At 44.5% G+C, this 13,969-nt stretch overlaps 1 protein-coding gene across 3 annotated transcripts in view; it reads left to right on the top strand.

Moving 5' to 3' along the window:
• The first annotated feature begins 1,232 nt into the window (after window positions 1-1,232).
• LOC120318096 (rho GTPase-activating protein 20-like) overlaps window positions 1,233-13,969 on the top strand; it is an 81,785-nt gene continuing 69,048 nt past the window's right edge. For all 3 annotated transcript variants that reach the window (XM_039365362.1, XM_039365361.1, XM_039365359.1), the window contains exon 1: window positions 1,233-1,563. The gene's annotated coding sequence lies outside the window, so the exon portion shown is untranslated. The remainder of the gene's footprint in view (window positions 1,564-13,969) is intronic.

The raw sequence follows: 13,969 nt of genomic DNA, 5'->3' as shown, positions 1-13,969 counted from the left end.
CACCTGTGTGCATGTGCAAATGGGGCCACAGGCACTAGCTCTAAAAGAATTCAAATGACCAGCTGTCTGCAAGGAATATAAATTCTTCTATTACCCAGCCATTTCAGTAGCCCGCTGGCCAAGAGGCTGCAGCCCGGTAGTGGACTGCGGCCCATAGGTTGGGGACCCCCTGTCTACAACACAGCCCTTTCAGCAGTTCCAAGAAGGCTCCACACCCATTTTGTTCTAAAAGAATTCAAATGACCAGCTGTCTGCAAGGAATATAAATCCTTCCATTCCCCATCATCCAATCAGAACCAAAGAAGCCTCTTGAATAAGAAGCAAAACATCTTCAAAGAAAAACAAGAAAGTCCAGTTGCCTCATGAAAAAGCATCTTTGGGTCTTACATAGTGCGGATATCAAGATGCCACCATGGTTAGGATGTTGGACTAGAGCTGGAGAGACCATGGTTCAATCCAGCTGCCAAAAGCTTCCTGGTCAATGACTGCCTGATAACCCAGTCTGATACCTCATAGGATTGAGGAGAAAAAAATGGAGCAGGGGAGCCAGATTGAACTTTGAGGAGAAGTAACACATAGTTACAAATAGACTGCTGATAAAATTGGGCTGCGTTTGCATCTCACTGCATCTCACTCAAAGTACCATAGTCAAGTAAGGATTTTTATTTTACAAAAGCTACAACAAATGCATAAGAACAAAAGAATTGTGGTTCAAACCTCTTTCTTAGTAACAGAGTTTGTGCTATTAAAAACCCATTTTCAATTCCAGTTTAGTTTATTTCTTTTTTCTGTGGCCTTCCTGGTCACTCCAGCCTCTCATGCAGTTAATAAGATCTGAGCTTGGTGCTCAAGGCCAAAACAGACCTGTGGCCTCTGTGGCACCTTCCACATAGAAAAACTCCTGTCTTTCTCCAGCCCCTCTTGAGGGTTCTGAAACTGCTTTGGCACAGCTCCAAGCAATTTCCTGCCTCTCCTCCCCCCCCCTTCCCTTTTCCTTTTGCCTTCTCTTCCTTCCTCCTTCCCTGCCCTTCCCTGCACTGCCTGGTGCCTCTTGTTGCAGCCTCCCCACTTTGCACACTCTTTTTGTAGGGGAAAACTGTCTTCATCCTGAGCAATCATTGGGGCTTCCAGTATAAAGTCTGGGACAGCTTGCTAAGAGTAAAACTCCTTATTTAGGCAACACAGGGAGGAGCTGCTTGCTGGTACACCCACCGCTCCTTCCTCTCCTGGCTAATAGGGAGGAAAATTTAGCCAGGCAAGGAGAGTTTCCTCCAGTCACTCCAATCTCCAGCTTGGGGCCTGGAATCCAGCTGACAGTCTGCCCACATTCCTGTCCAAGGATTGACAGGGTCATCTGGACAGCTGCAGCGGGAGATGCTTTCCCCAGGGGCTGGGCTCCTCTTTTCCTCTGTGTAGAGGGTCAGGAGGCTGTGGATAACATGCTGGCAGCAGAAGTCCCAACCGCCAGCCCCCAGGATGACTTCCCTGCAGACAGCTAGCTTGCCACAGGGGCATCACAAGGAGGCTGTGAGAGCCTGGCTTCTCCTGTAGTTGTGGAGCAAGGTAAGAACCTGGACAAGGAGGTGGGATGGGGAGTTGGCAACATTGTTCTCCTTCCTAGAGGCAGAAGCTGGTTCTCCCCTCTGTCTGGACCCGCAAACTCTGTCCCATCTGGAGACCCACTTTTCATTCCTTCTATGTTTCATTTTTTCTAGCTAGTTTTTCTTCTCTTCTGTTTATCACTGGTATGCTTGTTCTTAGACAAGCCCTACGGAGGATCGGCTGAAAGCCCTGTTAATTTTCTAGGGTTGATTGGACCTCCAATTTTGGGAGTTTGTGCTTAGTTCCTACAAGTTCTTTGGTGTTTTTCCACCCCCTCCTCCTGATTTCAATTAACGTGCTAGCTGGACAGTGAACGCACAACAGGCTGGCCTCTGGGGAAGCTCCATCTGCACACACAAGATATGCGCATATACAGCCGTTCTCTGTCATGCTCAGAGACTGGTCAGGGAGGCCTTCACAGAGTCTAGGAAATAACTTGTCTGGTCTTTGTACTGTGTAAGTATTCGCTGCATGCAAGCATTAATGAGCTTTTCCCAACCAGTGCTGCCTCCCCTTGAGGCAGCACTGGTTGGGAAAATGAGTTGGGCATTAGAGAATAAAAGCAGTGTTTCTCAACCTGGGCTGCTTGAAGATGTGTGCACTTCAAATCCCAGAATTCCCCAGCCAGCACACATCTGACGTGTTGTCAATAAACTGCCAACTGTGGTGAAGATATGCAGGAAGTTATCAGGCCAAAGAGCAATGCCAGGGAAGGAGCCGGAAGCTGCTCAAGAATGGAGAAGCAATCACACATCTCTAATGGGAGTTAACTGGGCTGGGTAGGCATTTCTAGGAACTGTGGGCCAGCACCATCTCTAATCTGAGGAAACCATGAGATGACCAGTTTGACTATGGCCCTGGAGCCCCTTCAGCTCTGCCTGTTGCTCCTGGAGCTCATGTGCCAACAAAGGCAGATGCATATATCATGCTGAAGGGGGAAGAAAGTAAATATTATCTGGTTGGTGTTCAGTCAATGACAAAATCCTTCTGAAGTCAAAAGGGTGGCTCTGTCTCTTGATGCTGCTACAGACCCCTCCCCTCTCTTGGCTGCTCTGAAGGGCATCTTCAGAGATGTTTTTTGTATTCCTCTTCTGCATTCCTCTTTTCTCAGTAGGAAACCTGTGGAGAGCTGCCATTTATTTTTCCCCTCACATGGTGTGGGAAAAGCACTGTGGTCTGCCCCATAGAAGTTCTAACCAGTGGCCATGTCAAGAGTCATCACTGAAGGAGTACTGGGGGTGGGGGAAAATGGGGGTTTCTGGGAGGCAGTTACTAGGAAGGGAGTCATCACTCTATTGCTAGCAATGGCAAAATTCACACTGAAAACAGAACGCTGTGCCACTTTGCACTGCCCCTTCTATCAGCATTTTGTGCTTCCTTAATTCTAGTCCCTCACACATCTGTGTGAATGTTCTTAGATGTTAGGTTGAAAATATTCAACTGCAGGTTCCATATTAGCAATGTGCTAGTGATATTAAGAGAGGATCAAAGTTCTCACTTGATGTGTGATTCCCTTTGGGGTGGTCAACTTGTGTCGGACTCTACCATCTGCAGAAGAATGGGATCTTCCTGGATGACTTAAATGTTCTTAGGATTCCCAAGAAGGACTTAGCTGTTCTTTCTCCCTAAGAATCTAGCTTTCTACTGGCAGAAAAGCGTGTAGGGAAGGGGCCCACAGCTGAAATATTGCTGTTATCCCTCTACTTTTTAACTGTTATGGTTGTTCATGGCTTCCTAGCATGTTTGTTAGCATATTTGAACTCACCATTCTGAGTGCTGAGAGCCTGGTTGATAACTTATCTCTAATAGTTTGAAGGAATGTTTCTTTTCTGAAAGATGAATCCCTTCCCAAACCTGCTCAAGTCAAAAGTAATCCCAAAGGTGCTTTTTCTGGAGGCAACTGGACTTCCTTGTTTTTCTTTTAAGACGTTTCGCTTCTCATCCAAGAAGCTTTTTCAGCTCCGACTAGATGATGGGGAGTGGAAGGATTTATACTCCTTGCAGACAGCTGGTCATTTGCATTCTTTTAGACAGTCATTGGGGCCATTTGGAGGTTTGTCTGTGTCCTCAGGGTCCCCTGAGTAGTGCAAATGGATGTGGAGCCTTCTTGACTGCAGGATATTTTCTGCCCTGTGTCCCTTCCCTGTTGAAGACAGGTGCAGACCTGAAGTGCAAATGGTTCCTGTAGTCTGCAAGTGAAGAGACACAGGGCAGAAGCCCAGATTCCATCTCCTTTACAATTTAATCAACCAGCCATTGCTTTTCTCAACAGGCCAACCAGTCACTAGGTACTCCCTGCTTAAAAGATGCCACACCAGGCTTCCTTCAAGAAGTGCCAGGGCCTACCAGTCTCTTCCCAGAAAGCTCATCATTTCCAGACTCTGCCTTCTTGTTTTCAAGAAATTGTCCATCTGAACATTGTAGAGGTTCCAGCAGTCTTGACACCCAATTTTCAGCATGCATCTTCTCATTTTTGTGGGTCTTTTCAAAATAACGCAAAGTTATCAGACGATGTACAACCTTTGCTGTCAAGAGGTTTCCCCAGCTTGTTTGGAAATGTAAAAGTTATTGGGGGGGATGTTGGGTGGTGGGTTTTTATTCATATACCGTAAATGCCGGCATATAAGACGACTTCCGCGAGCGCTGAAATTGGCGCCAAAGACGGGGGTCATCTTATACGCCGAGTCGTCTTATACGCCGGAAATACTGGTAGTTTCCGGCGTATAAGACGACGTTCTAGGAATGCGGCCCGGCTATAAAGACGGGGGTCGTCTTATACGCCGGGTCGCCTTGTACGCCGGCATTTACGGTATTTGAGCAGATTGGCCAATGGCAAATGGGACAAGAGGACATCTGTTGAAATTATTTAACAAAAGCACAGTATGGTAAAACGGTAAAATACTCTACATTATCTTATAGTTTCTGTGCTTCCTAAACTACAGGTAGTCCTCGACTTATAACAATTCATTTAGTGACCCTTCAAAGTTACAATGGAACTAAAAAAAGTGACTTATGAATCTCAACTTTAGTATGGTCCCGTGATCAAAATTCAGACAGTTGGCAACTAGTTGATATTTATGACAGTTGCGGTGTCCTGGGGTCCTGTGATCCCCTTTTGCGACCTTCTGACAAGCGAAGTCATTGGGGAAGCCCGATTCACTTAACAACAGGGTTACTCACTTATCAACTGCAGCGATTCACTTAACAATTGTGGAAAAAAATGTCATAAAATGGGACAACTCATTTAACAAAAGTCTCACTTAACAACAGAAATTTTGGGCTCAATTGTGGTTGTAAGTTGAGGACTACTTATACTCAGAACTTGCAGGAATTGAGTGAAATAGAGGCACGCAGGCAGCAAATGACAGCAGAAAAATTGGCCTTCTTCCTTCTGGTGTGGAACTGCTTAGATTACTCTCCAGGAAACCTGCCCCACCCCAAAACAGGGCCATCCCTGCCTCCTTTAATGTCTCTGGCATCCGGGGATTCTGTCAGCCAAGGCAGACTCCCTGGAAAAGACACTGCGACCTCAAGGAGGCCTTCAACTATCAGTTAACTTTCTCACTTCCTGTTCCAGATTACCATTTCTCCAACTCATGATCCCCAAGCCAATGAACACCCCCCCACACACACACACACGGCTCCATCCTGCAGGTGTCTTTCTCACCAGCATAGCTGGTGGAGGCGTGGATCCCTTTCTCAAGGCTCCTTTCAAAGCTTTCTAAAGAAATCTCTGTATCAAGAAATCATCACCAAGAGACCCAAACCAGGCAGAAAGAGGACCACCCTGCCACACATGCACTTTGCCAGATAGTTGGCAACTGAAGTCTTCATCAGAGTGCCTTTGAGGTGGGGTTGGGGGGCGGGTGGGAGGTGTGTCTCTGCAGGCACAAGTAGCATCCTTGGGCAGAGGCAAGCAAGGGCTTTCTAAATCCTGGAAGTGGGGGAGAATTGCATGGGCTCCCATAGCAAGATATGTCCAACTCAAGGGTCTCTGACCTCCTGGGGCTGGGGGTCACATGTGGAATTTTGACAACATATTTTTGAGAGCACTTTCCAAAAAGAATTGTCATGGTGAAAATAATCAGCTGTAATATATCCATCCCTCTCCCACCCTGGGGTCCAAGTACCCTGGAAAAGGAGGAAGGCAGTCACGCTGGGACAGTTTGGACAATCAAAAAGTGCTGAACTTTTATAGAACAAAGCGGAGATAGGACTGGAATAAACTTTTTTAGATAAAAAGTGTCCAGAATCTGTTTACATGGAATGACAACTATAAAAGCTGGTCAGAAATGTGAATTTTAATCATAGGCTACATTTGCAAATCACGCTTAACTTGGTTGCTGAATATAGCCCATGTCAAACAATACATAAAATTGTAACATAACAAAACAAGATAGGTTCCCACCACAAGCTCGGCCAAAGAAGCAAAGATGAAGCTGAAGAGGGCTGACTGTCTGGGCAAATGAAGCTGGTGAGCTTTAGATTATATGAGCATCTTGTGTGAGCCTAGACAGTGAGGCTGACATCTGCTCCCCACTTTCTTAACAGTTTTCTTTTCCTATAAAGAAGACATCTGTTTTCCCCTTTGTTTCCAGGTTGGTTGGGAGTTTCAGACTCCTCTTGATGGTGTGCTTAAGCCATGCTTGGTTGTTGGATGGGGTGTGTGGGGGTCCTCTTGCTGGTCCTCCAAGTCCTTAAATCTAGATTGGATCTCTCTTTGACAAGTTTCCATCTGTTAATTCTTTACCTGCCTTCAGATGCTTTGGAGAATAGATTGACCCCCCCTTCTTTGTGACAGCTCCTTAGATATTGGGAATACCACTTACATGGTCCTCCTAATCCTTCTCTTTGTTAGATTAGACAATCCCAGTTCCTGCAACCATTCTTTGTATGTTTTAGCCTTCAGCCACCTAATCATCTTTGTTGCTCTTCTCTCCACTCTTTTTAGAATCTGAACTTTTTTGTATCATGGTGACCAGAACTCTTTGGTTGCAGAGAGAGTCTCTCCCCCATCTCTCTTCAGTCTTTCCAAAAAAGGGCAGAAGAAGAGGGTGCAGGAGATTTTGGTAATTAGGTTGAAGTTTGGGAAGCTGAGGGGTCTGTGGCCAGCTGAGCAGAAGGAAAACTGGATGCTCCTGTCCAAACTGCCCTGCTGTCTCTTTCCATGAGAATTTCACTGTAATATTCTTCCCCTTTGGAAAAAAGATAAAAACAAAGTTCCTTTTGTATCAAAAAGGATGACTTTCTAAGCTGGAAATTTTTTTTTTTATCACAGCCCAACACAATTAATTCAACTGAAACTTAGTCCAAAAAGAAAATCTAAACAGTTTGTCTAAGGGTTAAGGTACACAAAATGCTAAGTGGTTTCTTAAATTTCATAACTGGGATTCTTCTCCACCACAGCAATATATTAAAAGGCCATTTTAAGAGAAACTTGAGATACTCTTTTGATTTTCAGATTTATAAGCTGTTTGGTGTGAAGACTCATTGTTTGTTGAATTTGGAGCGTTTATCACTTCCCAGTGAAACTTTGCAGAAGTTGAGGCCCACCTCTGTGACTCTACGGAGCCATCGCCCCGCCCTTCTTCATCCTCCTTTTGCCACTCAACAAATAGCATTTGCAGTCCTTGTAAATAGGTTTCAAAACCTGCTTGATCAGAAGTGCCAGCAGCAGGAACAAAGACAGGGCGAAGAGATGGGCAGCAGCCTTCAGTCTGCTTAAAAACCACGGTTTGCCTGCAGCTTTTAGAAAAGGAAGGCAACATGTTTTAAGTAAGGCTTCTTTCTGTAAATTGTATGCTGGCAAACTGAGGCGTTCTCTATTTGAGGCCTTCTGTGGGGAAGCAATGCCATCGTCTGCCAATGGCTTTGCCAGCTGTGTGGGAGGCTTTATTTATGTAAAAACTGGGAGTCTTTATTGGAACGAGCAGGCAGAGCTGAGAAGATAATTTCTGGCTTACTGGAGGGAAACCTCGGAGTTTTTACACCTGGGGCCGGCTGGCTGAAGGGCACATCTTGATGAGACCACACATTCACCACAGAGGCAGATCCTGGTGGATCTATGCAGATTCCTAAGAATTTGGGGCAGGAAGGGGACCCTCCAGTGCCTTTCCCTCTTCCCTCTTCCCTTCTTTCCCTCTTTCCCATGCACATATGACCAGGGAGATGACAGCCGCATCTCTCTCCAGTTCTACTCAAGGTCAACATCAGCTCAAGCTGAAGTATCTCTGGGCAGCTGTGCAGACCTCGAGAAGATGCTCAAAGCATTACAACCAGAATTGGCCACTTCAAAGTTGGACAAAGGACCAACACTATGTTCCCAGTCAGAAGCGGGGCATTGATGAGAAAACCCGCTCCCCAATCCCCCATCTCTTCAGAAATCTACAGGCCCAAGAGACTCACTGTTCTCTTGAGGCTGAAAATGGCTTCACGCTTTCTCCAAAGTTTTTGTCTCTTAGGAAAATGGCTTCTGTTTTTCTACTTTCAGGGTGCTGTTTTTTAAAAAGTTTTAATTCTCTCTTGCTGAAGGGGCTGCACTTGCATTCTTGGTGGCAGAGAAGGCTGTTTTTGTTGGAGAGATTTAGTTCTTTCCATCCCTTTGTGGATGCCCCCTCTTTCAGGCTGAATTGGGTTATGAGGAAGGGGGTAGCTAACTCACAGGTAAACCAGGTGAAAAGGGGGCTGGTAGAGGGAGAGTTAAAAACATCAAGATGGTGCCTACAACCAAGTCTTGCAACACAGATAAAAACCAGTCTGGCCTTTGTTGGCATCATTGCAGGTACCATCTTGATTTTTTTTACACCCTCTGTGTATGCTCATCTACAGCCCCATTTTTACCTAGTCTACTATCTGAGTTAAACACCTGTGGATGCCCCTGGGCTGGTTATCTCAGATTCTTTGTCTTGAAGGAGCTAGCTATCTTTCTGCCAGCTTGTGTGAAGATGGCCATTGCATTCGGTTCCACTTTGATCTATTTTGGGGGGGATATAGATGAACGGTTGTGCTTGGCTAACATGTAGTTTGGTGTGTTGGAAAAATGCAGCCTCTCTCTCTCTCTCTCTTCCATCTTCAGTGGAGCCAAGCCTCACGTCGCTCCAGCAGTATCTTCCTGGTGCTCCAGAGTGACCATTTGGGAGCCTTTTAAGACGATGCACTAACCACCTGCATCCAGTGTCCTTCCATGTTTTTGCCCATTCTCTTATATAAGGTAGTCTGACCTCCTTATACAAAGAAGACCTGCTAGCCCAGTGAAAGCACAAGCCCTTTGCAAACTTTAGTTGGAAATAAATAACTCTCTAGTGCTGACAAATGTCTGGGAAACTTTGTGAGCTCAAAATAATCTGATCTTCCAAAAACAGACAGGGTGGGGTTATGTTTGTGTCCAGCATCAAGAGATCAAGAAAACAGGATGTTTTTTCTCCTATGATAGAACTTATTTGTTCTGTTCCCCACTGAAATGTCAAGCGAGGGCCAGGGCTTTGCTTTTGGAGCTTCCAGAAAATGTTTAGAAAAAGAAGAGAGCAAAGAGATAAAAAAAAAAAAAACAAGAAACCACAGAGGAGAAAATAATAGAGAAAGAAACTTTGATTTCAATAAACTAAGAGTAGGTGGGGTTATTTTGGTGAACTTCAACTCCCATAATCCCCAGCTAGCATGGCCAGGCCACGTTTTCAGGCAGATTATGGGTGTTCAGACTGAAGAAGACTATTTTTAACCATAATTATAGGGGACTTTGGATACATTTGAAATTATGAGGTTTCTTTTCCTTATGAGAGAGCAATACTAGCAGAATGGGAGAATGGAAATCACACTCAATAACCAAGAAAAACAAACAGACCATTAACTGAGCCCAGCCAGAAAAGTCACCAACCATCTCAGGACAGAAGCAATGATGACATGTTGCTTTCTATTCCGTCCTGATGCCGTACTTCAAAGGTGCTGTGACTGGAAAGGGATACCAGTTGGAAATGTCTCACTCGGCATGTGCAACTGGTGGCCCATGAAGACAAAGCTCACCTGTCAGTCATGCCTCGGGGACCAGAAGCCAATGGCATAATCTGTTTCTGGCAGGACATCACAAGTCACTTTGAAGAACTGTTATGTATTGAGTGCGCCTCTGAACACATTCGATTTCTTGGAAACATTCAGTCCCCTTTTCAGCGTCAGATGAACTCCATCAGGGACGTTCTGGTTTTTACTTGAGCATCTAGACACTGACTCTGAAAGTGGCTAGAAAGGAAATAAAATCACCTGTGAGTCTGCCTCAGACCTAAGCAGCATTTTCCTGTCTACTAGCCCCTTTTCTGGGCTGGGACTGTTGGTGGAGGCTCATCCATCCAGGCATCACGTGGGTCTTGTGCAGCTTTTCTTGAGCCAGAGAGCAAATCCACTGGGACACAAATAAGAAGAAGCCCTTTTTTTTATATTGATTCTCTGCTGAAGGCAAAAGCCAACTCTCTTTAAAATGTTTTTAAAATTCTTTTTAAGGCTCTTTAAAGTTAATCAGTGGAATGGCTTGTCTCCTGAACTTGTGGATGCTCCATCCCTGAGGTTTTTAAGAAGAGTTTTAACTCTGGAATGATAGAGAGTCTCCTGCTTGAGTAGAGGGTTGGACTGAAAGACCTCCAAGGTCCCTTCCAACTCTGATGTTCTCTTCTGTTCTGCCCTTGCTCTGCTTTGTGTATCAGCTGAAAGTAGGTTTATGTCCAGAGACATACTGAATATTAGGCTCTTAAAGCAGGTTGCAGCACATGTTTGTGAAATACCCTGAAACTGGATTAGATGCTCCCTACTTCTCCTATGTTGAACCAAGGAAGGAGGGAAAATGTCTTCTTTCTCCATGCCACTGGTTTGCATAAGCTGGTTCAAAGTATTTTGACTTTGGACAGGCTGACACAGCTTTTCTTTTCTGCTCCACCTCTCAGGAGTTCTTGTGGTTTAACATTGGGAGTAAGCGCTGTCTACCCCAGGTTGGGCTCCAGAAGGAAAGACAAGTGGCAACAATATAGTAAGAGGAGCCATGAAGACCCAACATTAAAATTGAAAGAGAGCAGGACAAACAGTTTATAGCCTCTGATCATGTTTTCTCCAGTTCCTTCTTGGCTGAAAGGGTAGGAACATGGGGGGGGACATGGGGGGTCCAGGTGATGCAACTAAAGTGGCCTTTTGTGGCAACAGGACTGCGAGTGGTCAGAGAGTCTCTTTCCCCCAACTCCATCACTGCTTCTTGAAGACTACGTTAGCACATTGGCAGTGGGTAGACGTACGTTGCTTATAAAGCATAAAGGAATTAATGTTCTGCTTTAATGGAAACCAGATGCAGAATCTGCCTGGCCAAGAGTGCCTTTCTCCCGCCAAAGTGCAGATGAAATGATTCAATCTGCTGGAAAACGTTGCCAAAATTGAAACACTGACCACGCCACTCTTAGGAAATGCAGGAACTCCAAGAGACCACTGGAGATGGTGGGGGTGGGGCAGGGGAAACAAGGAAACACCATTAAGAAATGAGTGGGGTCTCCAGCAGGGCTTGGGTAGGTTTTACCAAAGAGGAGAAAACATGCTGGATGTTGCTGAGCACCATTAAGCTCCTACCTATTTCTGACTATGTGCAGATAGGAATTTCAGCATGATGGGGGGGGGGAGGGACGTCTTCTACAACTGCATCAGGAAAGGACAAGAGTTTGATCCTTTATGGCACCTTGTGGACCTTGTAAATTAAACTTACACCTAAACCTAAAGCAAACCAAACTCATTAACAGTCGATCAATTAGAGCTGTGCAAGTGGAAGTCCAGGAGCCCCCCTCCCCCCAAAAGATCTTCAAATGTTCCCATTGGCTTCTAAATTCTTAATATTTCAAAAGCCAATTTTATTTTTATTATATTTGATGCAATGCCAAATTCTTATCTGTGTTTGGGCCATTCATTCGAAAAGTTGCCCATCTCTATAAATGAAGCAATTAAGCACAGTGTTTGTTAGTTGGAGAAAATTTGCTTTTCCTCCTGGAGCACCTCTTCAAAGGCAGCCAGGCCCCATGTGATCCGGTCTCTGACGAGGCGCCCAATGGCTGCATTCAGGGTAGGATCTTGTGCCCTGTGTAAACAGGGAGCCTGGCGGGTCACATCAAAACCTGCTAATTTTTGTGTCAAATCAAGTATATTTTTTCCAGAATCTGGACATTTGATAGTCCAGTTTACTTTCCACTGGGATTTTACATCAAACTCAGTGTTATGCCACTGCTGTGCCAATATCAGTGGGGGGTGGGGGATTCCTTCCAAATGATAAGTATGGCATATCGGAGTGTACTGGCAGTTGTAGGTTACTGTACACTCTGAGAAGTGCATCTTGTCATCATCACGCTGCTGGAGCAACATGGTTAGTATGGGAAGCCGGTCAGCTTGGCCTTGATTGCATCCCTAATGATCTGCATTGTATCTTTCAGCCTGGCTTAATTGGATAAATGGCCTACATATTAATATATAGAACACTTATTGTATTCTTATGAATCAACATAGTTTAAAACGTACCTCAATCCCTACAAAATTGACTACATATTTCTATCATATGCCTTCCATAGTATTATGTGCTCCTTCTATATAATTTTATTACTGTTATCCATGTGCTCTGTCATATGCTAAATAAGTAATAAATAAAGTAATATATAAGTAACCACTGGAGGTTTTTAAGAAGAGTCTAGACAGTCACTTATCAGAAATGGTATAAGGATCTCCTGTTTGGGCAGGGAGTTGGACTAGAAGATCTCCAAGATCTCTTCCAACTATGATGATGATGCATTTATTTTGCTTAAGTATGATGGGTTCATATATCATCCTAAACTATGGCTGGGTTTGATGACATGCTAAGCCATAGCCTGCCTTTGCAAGCCCTGTTAACTGGCTCCACATATCTTGTCAAGTTATTTTCTCTTCCACTGAGTTTTAGTGTATGATGCAGAGTCAGCTGGTGGAAAAAGATTCCTTCACTCCCCTTCCCAGGTGAATTATCATGGGATGGGGGTAAGCGGTAGACACCCCATGTTGCATCAGCTCCTAGGCCACATAGACAGGCTGAGGCCCATTGAAGCCATCCCACTCACACCCTTGGTTGCTTCTGGGACCAGGCAAGCGGGTGAGAGCCAAGAAATGCATGATGGATTAGGATAATCTCTCTTTATGGATGCAGTATATTATCCTGTCCATGGTAGAATAATGCTGAATCTCTAGAAAATACAAGCTGCACTTCATTCTTCCAGTCATGAAAATGCTGCAGCTAAAATTAATTTAAAAGGCAAAACCATGCTTGCTTAAAAATGTTTTAAACTGAATTTGAAAACAATGATTTGCTCATTTGACCTCCCAGTTATCAGGTATCAACAGAAATAGGTGTAAAGCACGGAATGATGGTGACATTGTTACAAATCTTTGGTATGTATTTTGCACTGTTGGTGTTTGGCTGCACAAATCTCTAGAAATTGTTTGTACAAAATGCTTCATTTTTGCTAAATTGAGATGCTGAGAAGAATGTCCTTACAGCACTTGGATCTCTCTTCTGCCTTCCCAAGCTGGCAGGCATTGCACTTGTTCCTCTCACCTTATTCCAGCTAGAGAAACTGATCTGGGCACCCACAGCTGAGCCCCAAATCTTGAACTTCCATGGCTGGACATGGACTTGGAGCTGACATTCCTTGATCCTAATCCAGCTCCCTCAATGGAGCATTGAATTCTGTCCATATTTCAAGCAGCAGATGGGCTAAAATGCCATTCAAATTCTCAGAGCTTCTTGATGAGATCATAAGTGAAACTGCTTGCCTAGTAGAATCTTTCCCTTCTCCAACAGTTCTGTGCTTACAGTATTTGAGGCCAACCTTCCCCATTATAATCCTTTCTGGAAATATTGGACCTCCACTCCCATCATCCCCCACCAACATACCCAACATAGCTAAAGAACACCCAGCAGGAAATCTACATTCTGATCTGAAAGTTTCCTAGAGTAGCAATCTGTCTTTGGGTTATTTTTTAATAAAGCTTCTTGTATCCAATCCGACCACTAGATCTTAGCAATGGATTAAAGGGGTGTGTGGAGATGCATTGACAGAGGAGGTGTGGCTGGCAACACTCAGCGGCCAGAGTGCCTGAAGATTTGTGTTCAAAGGAATTAAAAGCTGTCGCTTTAAAGGCACTGAAGGATGCAGGAAGCTCTTCAAAACATCAGTTTGGCTGCTACATGGATAACGTTCATTCTTCAAATCTCAGCCTGAGGAAATGCTTGCCTTTGTTTGTTTTAAACCATTTCCTTGAATTGGATTCTGGCAAAATCACTTCACAATTGACCTTGGTCTGAAAATGAAGTTTTACTTACAAAAAAACA

Source organism: Crotalus tigris, unplaced genomic scaffold (assembly GCF_016545835.1).
Source record: "Crotalus tigris isolate CLP2741 ecotype Arizona unplaced genomic scaffold, ASM1654583v1 scf7180000020062.1902635, whole genome shotgun sequence".
Taxonomy (NCBI): domain Eukaryota; kingdom Metazoa; phylum Chordata; class Lepidosauria; order Squamata; family Viperidae; genus Crotalus; species Crotalus tigris.
Note: the sequence above shows the minus strand (reverse complement) of the source record. Positions and strands in the feature narration are given on the sequence as shown.